The 18,576-nt window shown below is 34.5% G+C and overlaps 3 non-coding genes across 3 annotated transcripts; all 3 read left to right on the forward strand.

The window, feature by feature from the left end:
- Positions 1 to 5,582: 5,582 nt before the first annotated feature.
- TRNAN-AUU (transfer RNA asparagine (anticodon AUU)) lies at positions 5,583 to 5,656 on the forward strand. Its single transcript has one exon. It is a non-coding gene; the product is annotated as a tRNA-Asn (tRNA).
- A 5,771-nt stretch (positions 5,657 to 11,427) lies between these two features.
- Positions 11,428 to 11,501, forward strand: TRNAN-AUU (transfer RNA asparagine (anticodon AUU)). The gene has a single exon. It is a non-coding gene; the product is annotated as a tRNA-Asn (tRNA).
- Positions 11,502 to 16,100: 4,599 nt separating this feature from the next.
- TRNAN-AUU (transfer RNA asparagine (anticodon AUU)) lies at positions 16,101 to 16,174 on the forward strand. Its single transcript has one exon. It is a non-coding gene; the product is annotated as a tRNA-Asn (tRNA).
- The last annotated feature ends 2,402 nt before the right edge of the window (positions 16,175 to 18,576 follow it).

An 18,576-nucleotide genomic window follows, 5' to 3' on the forward strand; every position in this document is an offset into this window, starting at 1 on the left:
CTGGCAAAAAAAATCCAATTGAGTGATTAAACAGCTCTTCATTTTCTGGCTTTATTTTTATGCTAACAAATTTGTTCTCTGAAAAGTGTCCACAAAGCCAAGTCTCTGATTAACACCTTTGTAGGGATGGTTTTTCACCTATTACTAAATTAAACTTGCTTCATTGGAAAGGCAGCAAGATGCATCCTCATTTCAATGTCTACTGAAATAATACAAGTTGACACCAGGAAACATTAACGCCACTGCATCCTTGCTGCTTTCTCATGTGGAAGTCTGTTTAATGCGAAAACAAGGTGATATCTAATTAGCACACAGGTAAGGAATTAAGAAAATCTTTATTTAAGGGTGAAGATGTTTCTCACAAAATCGTTGCCCCAATGCATCATTGAAATTCAAGCTGGAAAGATGATTTTAATATATCACTTGTACATTTTGTATTGCTCTTCTGGTGACAATGTAGTTTGTTTTTGTCAATTACCATTTTAATAATAGGGTAAAGAAAATTAAGTGGATTTTTGAAAGAAAACAATACTGTCAATATACTATTAAAACAAATTAAAATGGTAAAAGTTATTGTACTTTAAGTAAAAATAAAAGAGCCAAAATATCAATCCCAGTTTTGGATTACTTTAATTAAAAAAAAAAAGCATACAGCAGAGGATAGTTTCAATCTGCCTACCTCTGGGTTATGAGCCCAGCATGCTTCCATTGCTGTACTTTGCTGCACATGTAAGTGCAAGAGATCCTGAAGCACTCACTCATCATGGGAAAGTACCAATGTGTTTCTTCGTTGGTTGATGGAAGAAACATCTTACAAAAACTCTCCAGATTATTGACTTTTTAAAGTTTTTCTAGGAAACGTTTTAGATGAATGCTTATTAGCCTTTGTCAGTATGCACTTTCGCAAAGTGTCTCTGTGGCGCAATCAGTTAGTGTGTACGGCTATTAACTAAAAGGTTGGTGGTTCAATCCCACCCAGGGATGTAATTGATCTTGTTATCAGATTTTGGTGATCTTTAAGTAGACAAGTCAAAATTTCAAACCCCCTCTTATGGTGTAGGGTACATGGCCTTCTCTGATGTAATTAGAGTTAGATTTGATTCATTGATTTTATAAAAACAGCGAGGAAGCACAATTTAGCAGTGGTTTGCAGAGAAAAAAAATATGCTGGCAGAAAAATCCAATTGAGTGATTAAACAGCTCTTCATTTTCTGGCTTTATTTTTATGCTAACAAATTTGTTCTCTGAAAAGTGTCCACAAAGCCAAGTCTCTGATTAACACCTTTGTAAGGATGGTTTTTCACCTATTACTAAATTAAACTTGCTTCATTGGAAAGGCAGCAAGATGCATCCTCATTTCAATGTCTACTGAAATAATACAAGTTGACACCAGGAAACATTAACGCCACTGCATCCTTGCTGCTTTCTCATGTGGAAGTCTGTTTAATGCGAAAACAAGGTGATATCTAATTATCACACAGGTAAGGAATTAAGAAAATCTTTATTTAAGGGTGAAGATGTTTCTCACAAAATCGTTGCCCCAATGCATCATTGAAATTCAAGCTGGAAAGATGATTTTAATATATCACTTGTACATTTTGTATTGCTCTTCTGGTGACAATGTAGTTTGTTTTTGTCAATTACCATTTTAATAATAGGGTAAAGAAAATTAAGTGGATTTTTGAAAGAAAACAATACTGTCAATATACTATTAAAACAAATTAAAATGGTAAAAGTTATTGTACTTTAAGTAAAAATAAAAGAGCCAAAATATCAATCCCAGTTTTGGATTACTTTAATTAACAAAAAAAAAGCATATAGCAGAGGATAGTTTCAATCTGCCTACCTCTGGGTTATGGGCCCAGCATGCTTCCATTGCTGTACTCTGCTGCACATGTAAGTGCAAGAGATCCTGAAGCACTCACTCATCATGGGAAAGTACCAATGTGTTTCTTCGTTGGTTGATGGAAGAAACATCTTACAAAAACTCTCCAGATTATTAACTTTTTAAAGTTTTTCTAGGAAACGTTTTAGATGAATGCTTATTAGCCCTTGTCAGTATATAATTTTGCAATGTGTCTCTGTGGCGCAATCAGTTAGTGTGTACAGCTATTAACCAAAAGGTTGGTGGTTCAATCCCACCCAGGTACGTAATTGACCTTGTTATCAGATTTTGGTGATCTTTAAGTAGACAAGTCAAAATTTCAAACCCCCTGTTATGGTGTAGGGTACCTGGCCTTCTCTGATGTAATCAGAGTTAGATTTGATTCAGTGATTTATAAAAACAGCTAGGAAGCACAATTTAGCAGTGGGTTGTAGAGAAAAAGAAATATGCTGGCAGAAAAATCCAATTGAGTGATTAAACAGCTCTTCATTTTCTGGCTTTATTTTTATGCTAACAAATTTGTTCTCTGAAAAGTGTCCACAAAGCAAAGTCTCTGATTAACACCTTTGTAGGGATGGTTTTTCACCTATTACTAAATTAAACTTGCTTCATTGGAAAGGCAGCAAGATGCATCCTCATTTCAATGTCTACTGAAATAATACAAGTTGACACCAGGAAACATTAACGCCACTGCATCCTTGCTGCTTTCTCATGTGGAAGTCTGTTTAATGTGAAAACAAGGTGATATCTAATTAGCACACAGGTAAGGAATTAAGAAAATCTTTATTTAAGGGTGAAGATGTTTCTCACAAAATCGTTGCCCCAATGCATCATTGAAATTCAAGCTGGAAAGATGATTTTAATATATCACTTGTACATTTTGTATTGCTCTTCTGGTGACAATGTAGTTTGTTTTTGTCAATTACCATTTTAATAATAGGGTAAAGAAAATGAAGTGGATTTTTGAAAGAAAACAATACTGTCAATATACTATTAAAACAAATTAAAATGGTAAGAGTTATTGTACTTTAAGTAAAAATAAAAGAGCCAAAATATCAATCCCAGTTTTGGATTACTTTAATTAACAAAAAAAAATGCATATAGCAGAGGATAGTTTCAATCTGCCTACCTCTGGGTTATGGGCCCAGCATGCTTCCATTGCTGTACTCTGCTGCACATGTAAGTGCAAGAGATCCTGAAGCACTCACTCATCATGGGAAAGTACCAATGTGTTTCTTCGTTGGTTGATAGAAGAAACATCTTACAAAAACTCTCCAGATTATTGACTTTTTTAAGTTTTTCTAGGAAACGTTTTAGATGAATGCTTATTAGCATTTGTCAGTATGTACTTTTGCAAAGTGTCTCTGTGGCGCAATCAGTTAGTGTGTACGGCTATTAACCAAAAGGTTAGTGGTTCAATCCCACCCAGGGACGTAATTGACCTTGTGATCAGATTTTGGTGATCTTTAAGTAGACAAGTCAAATTTCATACTCCCTGTTATTGTGTAGGGTACCTGGCCTTCTCTGATGTAATCAGAGTTAGATTTGATTCAGAGATTTTATAAAAAAAAGCTAGGAAGCACAATTTAGCAGTGGGTTGCAGAGAAAAAAAATATGCTGGCAGAAAAATCCAATTGAGTGATTAAACAGCTCTTTATTTTCTGGCTTTATTTTTATGCTAACAAATTTGTTCTCTGAAAAGTGTCCACAAAGCCAAGTCTCTGATTAACACCTTTGTAAGGATGGTTTTTCACCTATTACTAAATTAAACTTGCTTCATTGGAAAGGCAGCAAGATGCATCCTCATTTCAATGTCTACTGAAATAATACAGGTTGACACCAGGAAACATTAACGCCACTGCATACTTGCTGCTTTCTCATGTGGAAGTCTGTTTAATGTGAAAACAAGGTGATATCTAATTAGCACACAGGTAAGGAATTAAGAAAATCTTTATTTAAGGGTGAAGATGTTTCTCACAAAATCGTTGCCCCAATGCATCATTGAAATTCAAGCTGGAAAGATGATTTTAATATATCACTTGTACATTTTGTATTGCTCTTCTGGTGACAATGTAGTTTGTTTTTGTCAATTACCATTTTAATAATAGGGTAAAGAAAATGAAGTGGATTTTTGAAAGAAAACAATACTGTCAATATACTATTAAAACAAATTAAAATGGTAAAAGTTATTGTACTTTAAGTAAAAATAAAAGAGCCAAAATATCAATCCCAGTTTTGGAATACTTTAATTAACAAACAAAAAAATGCATATAGCAGAGGATAGTTTCAATCTGCCTACCTCTGGGTTATGGGCCCAGCATGCTTCCATTGCTGTACTCTGCTGCACATGTAAGTGCAAGAGATCCTGAAGCACTCACTCATCATGGGAAAGTACCAATGTGTTTCTTCGTTGGTTGATAGAAGAAACATCTTACAAAAACTCTCCAGATTATTGACTTTATTAAGTTTTTCTAGGAAACGTTTTAGATGAATGCTTATTAGCCTTTGTCAGTATGTAGTTTTGCAAAGTGTCTCTGTGGCGCAATCAGTTAGTGTGTATGGCTATTAACCAAAAGGTTGGTGGTTCAATCCCACCCAGGGACGTAATTGACCTTGTTATCAGATTTTGGTGATATTTAAGTAGACAAGTCAAAATTTCACACCCCCTCTTATTGTGTAGGGTACCTGGCCTTCTCTGATGTAATCAGAGTTAGATTTGATTCAGTGATTTTATAAAAACATCTAGGAAGCACAATTTAGCAGTGGGTTGCAGAGAAAAAGAAATATGCTTGCAAAAAAATCAAATTGCTTGATTTAACAGCTCTTAATTTTCTTGCTTTATTTTTATGCTAACAAATTTGTTCTCTGAAAAGTGTCCACAAAGCCAAGTCTCTGATTAACACCTTTGTAGGGATGGTTTTTCACCTATTACTAAATTAAACTTGCTTCATTGGAAAGGCAGCAAGATGCATCCTCATTTCAATGTCTACTGAAATAATACAGGTTGACACCAGGAAACATTAACGCCACTGCATCCTTGCTGCTTTCTCATGTGGAAGTCTGTTTAATGTGAAAACAAGGTGATATCTAATTAGCACACAGGTAAGGAATTACGAAAATCTTTATTTAAGGGTGAAGATGTTTCTCACAAAATTGTTGCCCCAATGCATCATTGAAATTCAAGCTGGAAAGATGATTTTAATATATCACTTGTACATTTTGTATTGCTCTTCTGGTGACAATGTAGTTTTTTTTGTCAATTACCATTTTAATAACAGGGTAAAGAAAATTAAGTGGATTTTTGAAAGAAAACTATACTGTCAATATACTATTAAAACAAATTAAAATGGTAAAAGTTATTGTACTTTAAGTAAAAATAAAAGAGCAAAAATATCAATCCCAGTTTTGATTACTTAAATTAACAAAAAAAATGCATATAGCAAAGGATAGTTTCAATCTGCCTACCTCTGGGTTATGGGTCCAGCATGCTTCCATTGCAGTACTCTGCTGCACATGTAAGTGCAAGAGATCCTGAAGCACTCACTCATCATGGGAAAGTACCAATGTGTTTATTCGTTAGTTGATGGAAGAAACATCTTACAAAAACTCTCCAGATTATTGATTTTTTAATGTTTTTCTAGGAAACGTTCTAGATGTATGCTTATTAGCCTTTGTCAGTAGGCACTTTTTGCAAAGTGTCTCTGTGGCGCAATCGGTTAGTGTGTTCGGCTATTAACCGAAAGGTTGGTGGTTCAATCCCACCCAGGGACCTTATTAAACTTGTGATCAGATTTTGGTGATATTTAAGTAGACAAGTCAAAATTTCAAACCCCCTCTTATGGTGTAGGGTACATGGCCTTCTCTGATGTAATCAGAGTTAGATTTGATTCAGTGATTTTATAAAAAACAGCTAGGAAGCACAATTTAGCAGTGGGTTGCAGAGAAAAAAAATATGCTAGCAAAAAAAATCCAATTGAGTGATTAAACAGCTCTTCATTTTCTGGCTTTATTTTTATGCTAACAAATTTGTTCTCTGAAAAGTGTCCACAAAGCCAAGTCTCTGATTAACACCGTTGTAGGGATGGTTTTTCACCTATTACTAAATTAAACTTGCTTCATTGGAAAGGCAGCAAGATGCATCCTCATTTCAATGTCTACTGAAATAATACAGGTTGACACCAGGAAACATTAACGCCACTGCATCCTTGCTGCTTTCTCATGTGGAAGTCTGTTTAATGTGAAAACAAGGTGATATCTAATTATCACACAGGTAAGGAATTAATAAAATCTTTATTTAAGGGTGAAGATGTTTCTCACAAAATCGTTGCCCCAATGCATCATTGAAATTCAAGCTGGAAAGATGATTTTAATATATCACTTGTACATTTTGTATTGCTCTTCTGGTGACAATGTAGTTTGTTTTTGTCAATTACCATTTTAATAATAGGGTAAAGAAAATGAAGTGGATTTTTGAAAGAAAACAATACTGTCAATATACTATTAAAACAAATTAAAATGGTAAAAGTTATTGTACTTTAAGTAAAAATAAAAGAGACAAAATATCAATCCCAGTTTTTGATTACTTTAATTAACAAAAAAAAAATGCATATAGCAGAGGATAGTTTCAATCTACCTATCTCTGGGTTATGGGCCCAGCATGCTTCCATTGCAGTACTCTGCTGCACATGTAAGTGCAAGAGATCCTGAAGCACTCACTCATCATGGGAAAGTACCAATGTGTTTCTTCATTGGTTGATGGAAGAAACATCTTACAAAAACTCTCCAGATTATTGACTTTTTAAAGTTTTTCTAGGAAACGTTCTTGATGAATGCTTATTAGCCTTTGTCAGTATGTAATTTTTGCAAAGTGTCTCTGTGGTGCAATTGGTTAGTGTGTAAGGCTATTAACCAAAAGGTTTGTGGTTCAATCCCACCCAGGAACGTAATTGACCTTGTGATCAGATTTTGGTGATATTTAAGTAGACAAGTCAAAATTTCAAACCCCCTCTTATTGTGTAGGGTACCTGGCCTTCTCTGATGTAATCAGAGTTAGATTTGATTCAGTGATTTTATAAAAAACAGCTAGGAAGCACAATTTAGCAGTGGGTTGCAGAGAAAAAAAATATGCTGGCAAAAAAAATCCAATTGAGTGATTAAACAGCTCTTCATTTTCTGGCTTTATTTTTATGCTAACAAATTTGTTCTCTGAAAAGTGTCCACAAAGCCAAGTCTCTGATTAACACCTTTGTAGGGATGGTTTTTCACCTATTACTAAATTAAACTTGCTTCATTGGAAAGGCAGCAAGATGCATCCTCATTTCAATGTCTACTGAAATAATACAAGTTGACACCAGGAAACATTAACGCCACTGCATCCTTGCTGCTTTCTCATGTGGAAGTCTGTTTAATGCGAAAACAAGGTGATATCTAATTAGCACACAGGTAAGGAATTAAGAAAATCTTTATTTAAGGGTGAAGATGTTTCTCACAAAATCGTTGCCCCAATGCATCATTGAAATTCAAGCTGGAAAGATGATTTTAATATATCACTTGTACATTTTGTATTGCTCTTCTGGTGACAATGTAGTTTGTTTTTGTCAATTACCATTTTAATAATAGGGTAAAGAAAATTAAGTGGATTTTTGAAAGAAAACAATACTGTCAATATACTATTAAAACAAATTAAAATGGTAAAAGTTATTGTACTTTAAGTAAAAATAAAAGAGCCAAAATATCAATCCCAGTTTTGGATTACTTTAATTAAAAAAAAAAAGCATACAGCAGAGGATAGTTTCAATCTGCCTACCTCTGGGTTATGAACCCAGCATGCTTCCATTGCTGTACTTTGCTGCACATGTAAGTGCAAGAGATCCTGAAGCACTCACTCATCATGGGAAAGTACCAATGTGTTTCTTCGTTGGTTGATGGAAGAAACATCTTACAAAAACTCTCCAGATTATTGACTTTTTAAAGTTTTTCTAGGAAACGTTTTAGATGAATGCTTATTAGCCTTTGTCAGTATGCACTTTCGCAAAGTGTCTCTGTGGCGCAATCAGTTAGTGTGTACGGCTATTAACTAAAAGGTTGGTGGTTCAATCCCACCCAGGGATGTAATTGATCTTGTTATCAGCTTTTGGTGATCTTTAAGTAGACAAGTCAAAATTTCAAACCCCCTCTTATGGTGTAGGGTACCTGGCCTTCTCTGATGTAATCAGAGTTAGATTTGATTCATTGATTTTATAAAAACAGCGAGGAAGCACAATTTAGCAGTGGTTTGCAGAGAAAAAAAATATGCTGGCAGAAAAATCCAATTGAGTGATTAAACAGCTCTTCATTTTCTGGCTTTATTTTTATGCTAACAAATTTGTTCTCTGAAAAGTGTCCACAAAGCCAAGTCTCTGATTAACACCTTTGTAAGGATGGTTTTTCACCTATTACTAAATTAAACTTGCTTCATTGGAAAGGCAGCAAGATGCATCCTCATTTCAATGTCTACTGAAATAATACAAGTTGACACCAGGAAACATTAACGCCACTGCATCCTTGCTGCTTTCTCATGTGGAAGTCTGTTTAATGCGAAAACAAGGTGATATCTAATTATCACACAGGTAAGGAATTAAGAAAATCTTTATTTAAGGGTGAAGATGTTTCTCACAAAATCGTTGCCCCAATGCATCATTGAAATTCAAGCTGGAAAGATGATTTTAATATATCACTTGTACATTTTGTATTGCTCTTCTGGTGACAATGTAGTTTGTTTTTGTCAATTACCATTTTAATAATAGGGTAAAGAAAATGAAGTGGATTTTTGAAAGAAAACAATACTGTCAATATACTATTAAAACAAATTAAAATGGTAAAAGTTATTGTACTTTAAGTAAAAATAAAAGAGCCAAAATATCAATCCCAGTTTTGGATTACTTTAATTAACAAAAAAAAAGCATATAGCAGAGGATAGTTTCAATCTGCCTACCTCTGGGTTATGGGCCCAGCATGCTTCCATTGCTGTACTCTGCTGCACATGTAAGTGCAAGAGATCCTGAAGCACTCACTCATCATGGGAAAGTACCAATGTGTTTCTTCGTTGGTTGATGGAAGAAACATCTTACAAAAACTCTCCAGATTATTAACTTTTTAAAGTTTTTCTAGGAAACGTTTTAGATGAATGCTTATTAGCCCTTGTCAGTATATACTTCTGCAATGTGTCTCTGTGGCGCAATCAGTTAGTGTGTACGGCTATTAACCAAAAGGTTGGTGGTTCAATCCCACCCAGGTACGTAATTGACCTTGTTATCAGATTTTGGTGATCTTTAAGTAGACAAGTCAAAATTTCAAACCCCCTGTTATGGTGTAGGGTACCTGGCCTTCTCTGATGTAATCAGAGTTAGATTTGATTCAGTGATTTATAAAAACATCTAGGAAGCACAATTTAGCAGTGGGTTGTAGAGAAAAAGAAATATGCTGGCAGAAAAATCCAATTGAGTGATTAAACAGCTCTTCATTTTCTGGCTTTATTTTTATGCTAACAAATTTGTTCTCTGAAAAGTGTCCACAAAGCAAAGTCTCTGATTAACACCTTTGTAGGGATGGTTTTTCACCTATTACTAAATTAAACTTGCTTCATTGGAAAGGCAGCAAGATGCATCCTCATTTCAATGTCTACTGAAATAATACAAGTTGACACCAGGAAACATTAACGCCACTGCATCCTTGCTGCTTTCTCATGTGGAAGTCTGTTTAATGTGAAAACAAGGTGATATCTAATTAGCACACAGGTAAGGAATTAAGAAAATCTTTATTTAAGGGTGAAGATGTTTCTCACAAAATCGTTGCCCCAATGCATCATTGAAATTCAAGCTGGAAAGATGATTTTAATATATCACTTGTACATTTTGTATTGCTCTTCTGGTGACAATGTAGTTTGTTTTTGTCAATTACCATTTTAATAATAGGGTAAAGAAAATGAAGTGGATTTTTGAAAGAAAACAAAACTGTCAATATACTATTAAAACAAATTAAAATGGTAAAAGTTATTGTACTTTAAGTAAAAATAAAAGAGCCAAAATATCAATCCCAGTTTTGGAATACTTTAATTAACAAACAAAAAAATGCATATAGCAGAGGATAGTTTCAATCTGCCTACCTCTGGGTTATGGGCCCAGCATGCTTCCATTGCTGTACTCTGCTGCACATGTAAGTGCAAGAGATCCTGAAGCACTCACTCATCATGGGAAAGTACCAATGTGTTTCTTCGTTGGTTGATAGAAGAAACATCTTACAAAAACTCTCCAGATTATTGACTTTATTAAGTTTTTCTAGGAAACGTTTTAGATGAATGCTTATTAGCCTTTGTCAGTATGTACTTTTGCAAAGTGTCTCTGTGGCGCAATCAGTTAGTGTGTATGGCTATTAACCAAAAGGTTGGTGGTTCAATCCCACCCAGGGACGTAATTGACCTTGTTATCAGATTTTGGTGATATTTAAGTAGACAAGTCAAAATTTCAAACCCCCTCTTATTGTGTAGGGTACCTGGCCTTCTCTGATGTAATCAGAGTTAGATTTGATTCAGTGATTTTATAAAAACATCTAGGAAGCACAATTTAGCAGTGGGTTGCAGAGAAAAAGAAATATGCTTGCAAAAAAATCAAATTGCTTGATTTAACAGCTCTTAATTTTCTTGCTTTATTTTTATGCTAACAAATTTGTTCTCTGAAAAGTGTCCACAAAGCCAAGTCTCTGATTAACACCTTTGTAGGGATGGTTTTTCACCTATTACTAAATTAAACTTGCTTCATTGGAAAGGCAGCAAGATGCATCCTCATTTCAATGTCTACTGAAATAATACAGGTTGACACCAGGAAACATTAACGCCACTGCATCCTTGCTGCTTTCTCATGTGGAAGTCTGTTTAATGTGAAAACAAGGTGATATCTAATTAGCACACAGGTAAGGAATTACGAAAATCTTTATTTAAGGGTGAAGATGTTTCTCACAAAATTGTTGCCCCAATGCATCATTGAAATTCAAGCTGGAAAGATGATTTTAATATATCACTTGTACATTTTGTATTGCTCTTCTGGTGACAATGTAGTTTTTTTTGTCAATTACCATTTTAATAACAGGGTAAAGAAAATTAAGTGGATTTTTGAAAGAAAACTATACTGTCAATATACTATTAAAACAAATTAAAATGGTAAAAGTTATTGTACTTTAAGTAAAAATAAAAGAGCAAAAATATCAATCCCAGTTTTGATTACTTAAATTAACAAAAAAAATGCATATAGCAAAGGATAGTTTCAATCTGCCTACCTCTGGGTTATGGGTCCAGCATGCTTCCATTGCAGTACTCTGCTGCACATGTAAGTGCAAGAGATCCTGAAGCACTCACTCATCATGGGAAAGTACCAATGTGTTTATTCGTTAGTTGATGGAAGAAACATCTTACAAAAACTCTCCAGATTATTGACTTTTTTAATGTTTTTCTAGGAAACGTTCTAGATGTATGCTTATTAGCCTTTGTCAGTAGGCACTTTTTGCAAAGTGTCTCTGTGGCGCAATCGGTTAGTGTGTTCGGCTATTAACCGAAAGGTTGGTGGTTCAATCCCACCCAGGGACCTAATTAAACTTCTGATCAGATTTTGGTGATATTTAAGTAGACAAGTCAAAATTTCAAACCCCCTCTTATGGTGTAGGGTACATGGCCTTCTCTGATGTAATCAGAGTTAGATTTGATTCAGTGATTTTATAAAAAACAGCTAGGAAGCACAATTTAGCAGTGGGTTGCAGAGAAAAAAAATATGCTGGCAAAAAAAATCCAACTGAGTGATTAAACAGCTCTTCATTTTCTGGCTTTATTTTTATGCTAACAAATTTGTTCTCTGAAAAGTGTCCACAAAGCCAAGTCTCTGATTAACACCGTTGTAGGGATGGTTTTTCACCTATTACTAAATTAAACTTGCTTCATTGGAAAGGCAGCAAGATGCATCCTCATTTCAATGTCTACTGAAATAATACAGGTTGACACCAGGAAACATTAACGCCACTGCATCCTTGCTGCTTTCTCATGTGGAAGTCTGTTTAATGTGAAAACAAGGTGATATCTAATTATCACACAGGTAAGGAATTAAGAAAATCTTTATTTAAGGGTGAAGATGTTTCTCCCAAAATCGTTGCCCCAATGCATCATTGAAATTCAAGCTGGAAAGATGATTTTAATATATCACTTGTACATTTTGTATTGCTCTTCTGGTGACAATGTAGTTTGTTTTTGTCAATTACCATTTTAATAATAGGGTAAAGAAAATGAAGTGGATTTTTGAAAGAAAACAATACTGTCAATATACTATTAAAACAAATTAAAATGGTAAAAGTTATTGTACTTTTAGTAAAAATAAAAGAGACAAAATATCAATCCCAGTTTTGGATTACTTTAATTAACAAAAAAAAATGCATATAGCAGAGGATAGTTTCAATCTACCTATCTCTGGGTTATGGGTCCAGCATGCTTCCATTGCAGTACTCTGCTGCACATGTAAGTGCAAGAGATCCTGAAGCACTCACTCATCATGGGAAAGTACCAATGTGTTTCTTCATTGGTTGATGGAAGAAACATCTTACAAAAACTCTCCAGATTATTGACTTTTTAAAGTTTTTCTAGGAAACGTTCTTGATGAATGCTTATTAGCCTTTGTCAGTATGTACTTTTTGCAAAGTGTCTCTGTGGTGCAATTGGTTAGTGTGTAAGGCTATTAACCAAAAGGTTGGTGGTTCAATCCCACCCAGGAATGTAATTGACCTTGTGATCAGATTTTGGTGATATTTAAGTAGACAAGTCAAAATTTCAAACCCCCTCTTATTGTGTAGGGTACCTGGCCTTCTCTGATGTAATCAGAGTTAGATTTGATTCAGTGATTTTATAAAAAACAGCTAGGAAGCACAATTTAGCAGTGGGTTGCAGAGAAAAAAAATATGCTGGCAAAAAAAATCCAATTGAGTGATTAAACAGCTCTTCATTTTCTGGCTTTATTTTTATGCTAACAAATTTGTTCTCTGAAAAGTGTCCACAAAGCCAAGTCTCTGATTAACACCTTTGTAGGGATGGTTTTTCACCTATTACTAAATTTAACTTGCTTCATTGGAAAGGCAGCAAGATGCATCCTCATTTCAATGTCTACTGAAATAATACAAGTTGACACCAGGAAACATTAACGCCACTGCATCCTTGCTGCTTTCTCATGTGGAAGTCTGTTTAATGCGAAAACAAGGTGATATCTAATTAGCACACAGGTAAGGAATTAAGAAAATCTTTATTTAAGGGTGAAGATGTTTCTCCCAAAATCGTTGCCCCAATGCATCATTGAAATTCAAGCTGGAAAGATGATTTTAATATATCACTTGTACATTTTGTATTGCTCTTCTGGTGACAATGTAGTTTGTTTTTGTCAATTACCATTTTAATAATAGGGTAAAGAAAATTAAGTGGATTTTTGAAAGAAAACAATACTGTCAATATACTATTAAAACAAATTAAAATGGTAAAAGTTATTGTACTTTAAGTAAAAATAAAAGAGCCAAAATATCAATCCCAGTTTTGGATTACTTTAATAAAAAAAAAAAAGCATACAGCAGAGGATAGTTTCAATCTGCCTACCTCTGGGTTATGAACCCAGCATGCTTCCATTGCTGTACTTTGCTGCACATGTAAGTGCAAGAGATCCTGAAGCACTCACTCATCATGGGAAAGTACCAATGTGTTTCTTCGTTGGTTGATGGAAGAAACATTTTACAAAAACTCTCCAGATTATTGACTTTTTAAAGTTTTTCTAGGAAACGTTTTAGATGAATGCTTATTAGCCTTTGTCAGTAAGCACTTTCGCAAAGTGTCTCTGTGGCGCAATCAGTTAGTGTGTACGGCTATTAACTAAAAGGTTGGTGGTTCAATCCCACCCTGGGATGTAATTGATCTTGTTATCAGCTTTTGGTGATCTTTAAGTAGACAAGTCAAAATTTCAAACCCCCTCTTATGGTGTAGGGTACCTGGCCTTCTCTGATGTAATCAGAGTTAGATTTGATTCATTGATTTTATAAAAACAGCGAGGAAGCACAATTTAGCAGTGGTTTGCAGAGATAAAAAATATGCTGGCAGAAAAATCCAATTGAGTGATTAAACAGCTCTTCATTTTCTGGCTTTATTTTTATGCTAACAAATTTGTTCTCTGAAAAGTGTCCACAAAGCCAAGTCTCTGATTAACACCTTTGTAAGGATAGTTTTTCACCTATTACTAAATTAAACTTGCTTCATTGGAAAGGCAGCAAGATGCATCCTCATTTCAATGTCTACTGAAATAATACAAGTTGACACCAGGAAACATTAACGCCACTGCATCCTTGCTGCTTTCTCATGTGGAAGTCTGTTTAATGCGAAAACAAGGTGATATCTAATTATCACACAGGTAAGGAATTAAGAAAATCTTTATTTAAGGGTGAAGATGTTTCTCACAAAATCGTTGCCCCAATGCATCATTGAAATTCAAGCTGGAAAGATGATTTTAATATATCACTTGTACATTTTGTATTGCTCTTCTGGTGACAATGTAGTTTGTTTTTGTCAATTACCATTTTAATAATAGGGTAAAGAAAATGAAGTGGATTTTTGAAAGAAAACAATACTGTCAATATACTATTAAAACAAATTAAAATGGTAAAAGTTATTGTACTTTAAGTAAAAATAAAAGAGCCAAAATATCAATCCCAGTTTTGGATTACTTTAATTAACAAAAAAAAAGCATATAGCAGAGGATAGTTTCAATCTGCCTACCTCTGGGTTATGAACCCAGCATGCTTCCATTGCTGTACTTTGCTGCACATGTAAGTGCAAGAGATCCTGAAGCACTCACTCATCATGGGAAAGTACCAATGTGTTTCTTCGTTGGTTGATGGAAGAAACATCTTACAAAAACTCTCCAGATTATTGACTTTTTAAAGTTTTTCTAGGAAACGTTTTAGATGAATGCTTATTAGCCTTTGTCAGTATGCACTTTCGCAAAGTGTCTCTGTGGCGCAATCAGTTAGTGTGTATGGCTATTAACCAAAAGGTTGGTGGTTCAATCCCACCCAGGGACGTAATTGACCTTGTTATCAGATTTTGGTGATATTTAAGTAGACAAGTCAAAATTTCAAACCCCCTCTTATTGTGTAGGGTACCTGGCCTTCTCTGATGTAATCAGAGTTAGATTTGATTCAGTGATTTTATAAAAACATCTAGGAAGCACAATTTAGCAGTGGGTTGCAGAGAAAAAGAAATATGCTTGCAAAAAAATCAAATTGCTTGATTTAACAGCTCTTAATTTTCTTGCTTTATTTTTATGCTAACAAATTTGTTCTCTGAAAAGTGTCCACAAAGCCAAGTCTCTGATTAACACCTTTGTAGGGATGGTTTTTCACCTATTACTAAATTAAACTTGCTTCATTGGAAAGGCAGCAAGATGCATCCTCATTTCAATGTCTACTGAAATAATACAGGTTGACACCAGGAAACATTAACGCCACTGCATCCTTGCTGCTTTCTCATGTGGAAGTCTGTTTAATGTGAAAACAAGGTGATATCTAATTAGCACACAGGTAAGGAATTACGAAAATCTTTATTTAAGGGTGAAGATGTTTCTCACAAAATTGTTGCCCCAATGCATCATTGAAATTCAAGCTGGAAAGATGATTTTAATATATCACTTGTACATTTTGTATTGCTCTTCTGGTGACAATGTAGTTTTTTTTGTCAATTACCATTTTAATAACAGGGTAAAGAAAATTAAGTGGATTTTTGAAAGAAAACTATACTGTCAATATACTATTAAAACAAATTAAAATGGTAAAAGTTATTGTACTTTAAGTAAAAATAAAAGAGCAAAAATATCAATCCCAGTTTTGATTACTTAAATTAACAAAAAAAATGCATATAGCAAAGGATAGTTTCAATCTGCCTACCTCTGGGTTATGGGTCCAGCATGCTTCCATTGCAGTACTCTGCTGCACATGTAAGTGCAAGAGATCCTGAAGCACTCACTCATCATGGGAAAGTACCAATGTGTTTATTCGTTAGTTGATGGAAGAAACATCTTACAAAAACTCTCCAGATTATTGATTTTTTAATGTTTTTCTAGGAAACGTTCTAGATGTATGCTTATTAGCCTTTGTCAGTAGGCACGTTTTGCAAAGTGTCTCTGTGGCGCAATCGGTTAGTGTGTTCGGCTATTAACCGAAAGGTTGGTGGTTCAATCCCACCCAGGGACCTAATTAAACTTGTGATCAGATTTTGGTGATATTTAAGTAGACAAGTCAAAATTTCAAACCCCCTCTTATGGTGTAGGGTACATGGCCTTCTCTGATGTAATCAGAGTTAGATTTGATTCAGTGATTTTATAAAAAAACAGCTAGGAAGCACAATTTAGCAGTGGGTTGCAGAGAAAAAAAATATGCTGGCAGAAAAATCCAATCGAGTGATTAAACAGCTCTTCATTTTCTGGCTTTATTTTTATGCTAACAAATTTGTTCTCTGAAAAGTGTCCACAAAGCCAAGTCTCTGATTAACACCTTTGTAAGGATGGTTTTTCACCTATTACTAAATTAAACTTGCTTCATTGGAAAGGCAGCAAGATGCATCCTCATTTCAATGTCTACTGAAATAATACAAGTTGACACCAGGAAACATTAACGCCACTGCATCCTTGCTGCTTTCTCATGTGGAAGTCTGTTTAATATGAAAACAAGGTGATATCTAATTAGCACACAGGTAAGGAATTAAGAAAATCTTTATTTAAGGGTGAAGATGTTTCTCACAAATTTGTTGACCCAATGCATCATTGAAATTCAAGCTGGAAAGATGATTTTAATATATCACTTGTACATTTTGTATTGCTCTTCTGGTGACAATGTAGTTTGTTTTTGTCAATTACCATTTTAATAATAGGGTAAAGAAAATGAAGTGGATTTTTGAAAGAAAACAATACTGTCAATATACTATTAAAACAAATTAAAATGGTAAAAGTTATTGTACTTTAAGTAAAAATAAAAGAGACAAAATATCAATCCCAGTTTTGGATTACTTTAATTAACAAAAAAAAATGCATATAGCAGAGGATAGTTTCAATCTGCCTACCTCTGGGTTATGGGCCCAGCATGCTTCCATTGCAGTACTCTGCTGCACATGTAAGTGCAAGAGATCCTGAAGCACTCACTCATCATGGGAAAGTACCAATGTGTTTCTTCGTTGGTTGATGGAAGAAACATCTTACAAAAACTCTCCAGATTATTGACTTTTTAAAGTTTTTCTAGGAAACGCTTTAGATGAATGCTTATTAGCCTTTGTCAGTATGGACTTTTGCAAAGTGTCTCTGTGGCGCAATCAATTAGTATGTACGGCTATTAACCATAAGGTTGGTGGTTCAATCCCACCCAGGGACCTAATTTCCCTTGTTATCAGATTTTGGTGATCTTTAAGTAGACAAGTCAAAATTTCAAACCCCCTGTTACGGTGTAGGGTACCTGGCCTTCTCTGATGTAATCAGAGTTAGATTTGATTCAGTGATTTTATAAAAACAGCTAGGAAGCACAATTTAGCAGTGGGTTGCAGAGAAAAAAAATATGCTGGCAGAAAAATCCAATTGAGTGATTAAACAGCTCTTCATTTTCTGGCTTTATTTTTATGCTAACAAATTTGTTCTCTGAAAAGTGTCCACAAAGCCAAGTCTCTGATTAACACCTTTGTAAGGATGGTTTTTCACCTATTACTAAATTAAACTTGCTTCATTGGAAAGGCAGCAAGATGCATCCTCATTTCAATGTCTACTGAAATAATACAGGTTGACACCAGGAAACATTAACGCCACTGCATCCTTGCTGCTTTCTCATGTGGAAGTCTGTTTAATGTGAAAACAAGGTGATATCTAATTATCACACAGGTAAGGAATTAAGAAAATCTTTATTTAAGGGTGAAGATGTTTCTCACAAAATCGTTGCCCCAATGCATCATTGAAATTCAAGCTGGAAAGATGATTTTAATATATCACTTGTACATTTTGTATTGCTCTTCTGGTGACAATGTAGTTTGTTTTTGTCAATTACCATTTTAATAATAGGGTAAAGAAAATGAAGTGGATTTTTGAAAGAAAACAATACTGTCAATATACTATTAAAACAAATTAAAATGGTAAAAGTTATTGTACTTTAAGTAAAAATAAAAGAGACAAAATATCAATCCCAGTTTTTGATTACTTTAATTAACAAAAAAAAAATGCATATAGCAGAGGATAGTTTCAATCTACCTATCTCTGGGTTATGGGCCCAGCATGCTTCCATTGCAGTACTCTGCTGCACATGTAAGTGCAAGAGATCCTGAAGCACTCACTCATCATGGGAAAGTACCAATGTGTTTCTTCATTGGTTGATGGAAGAAACATCTTACAAAAACTCTCCAGATTATTGACTTTTTAAAGTTTTTCTAGGAAACGTTCTTGATGAATGCTTATTAGCCTTTGTCAGTATGTACTTTTTGCAAAGTGTCTCTGTGGTGCAATTGGTTAGTGTGTAAGGCTATTAACCAAAAGGTTTGTGGTTCAATCCCACCCAGGAACGTAATTGACCTTGTGATCAGATTTTGGTGATATTTAAGTAGACAAGTCAAAATTTCAAACCCC

Source organism: Pseudophryne corroboree, unplaced genomic scaffold (genome assembly GCF_028390025.1).
Source record: "Pseudophryne corroboree isolate aPseCor3 unplaced genomic scaffold, aPseCor3.hap2 scaffold_2201, whole genome shotgun sequence".
NCBI classification, from domain to species: domain Eukaryota; kingdom Metazoa; phylum Chordata; class Amphibia; order Anura; family Myobatrachidae; genus Pseudophryne; species Pseudophryne corroboree.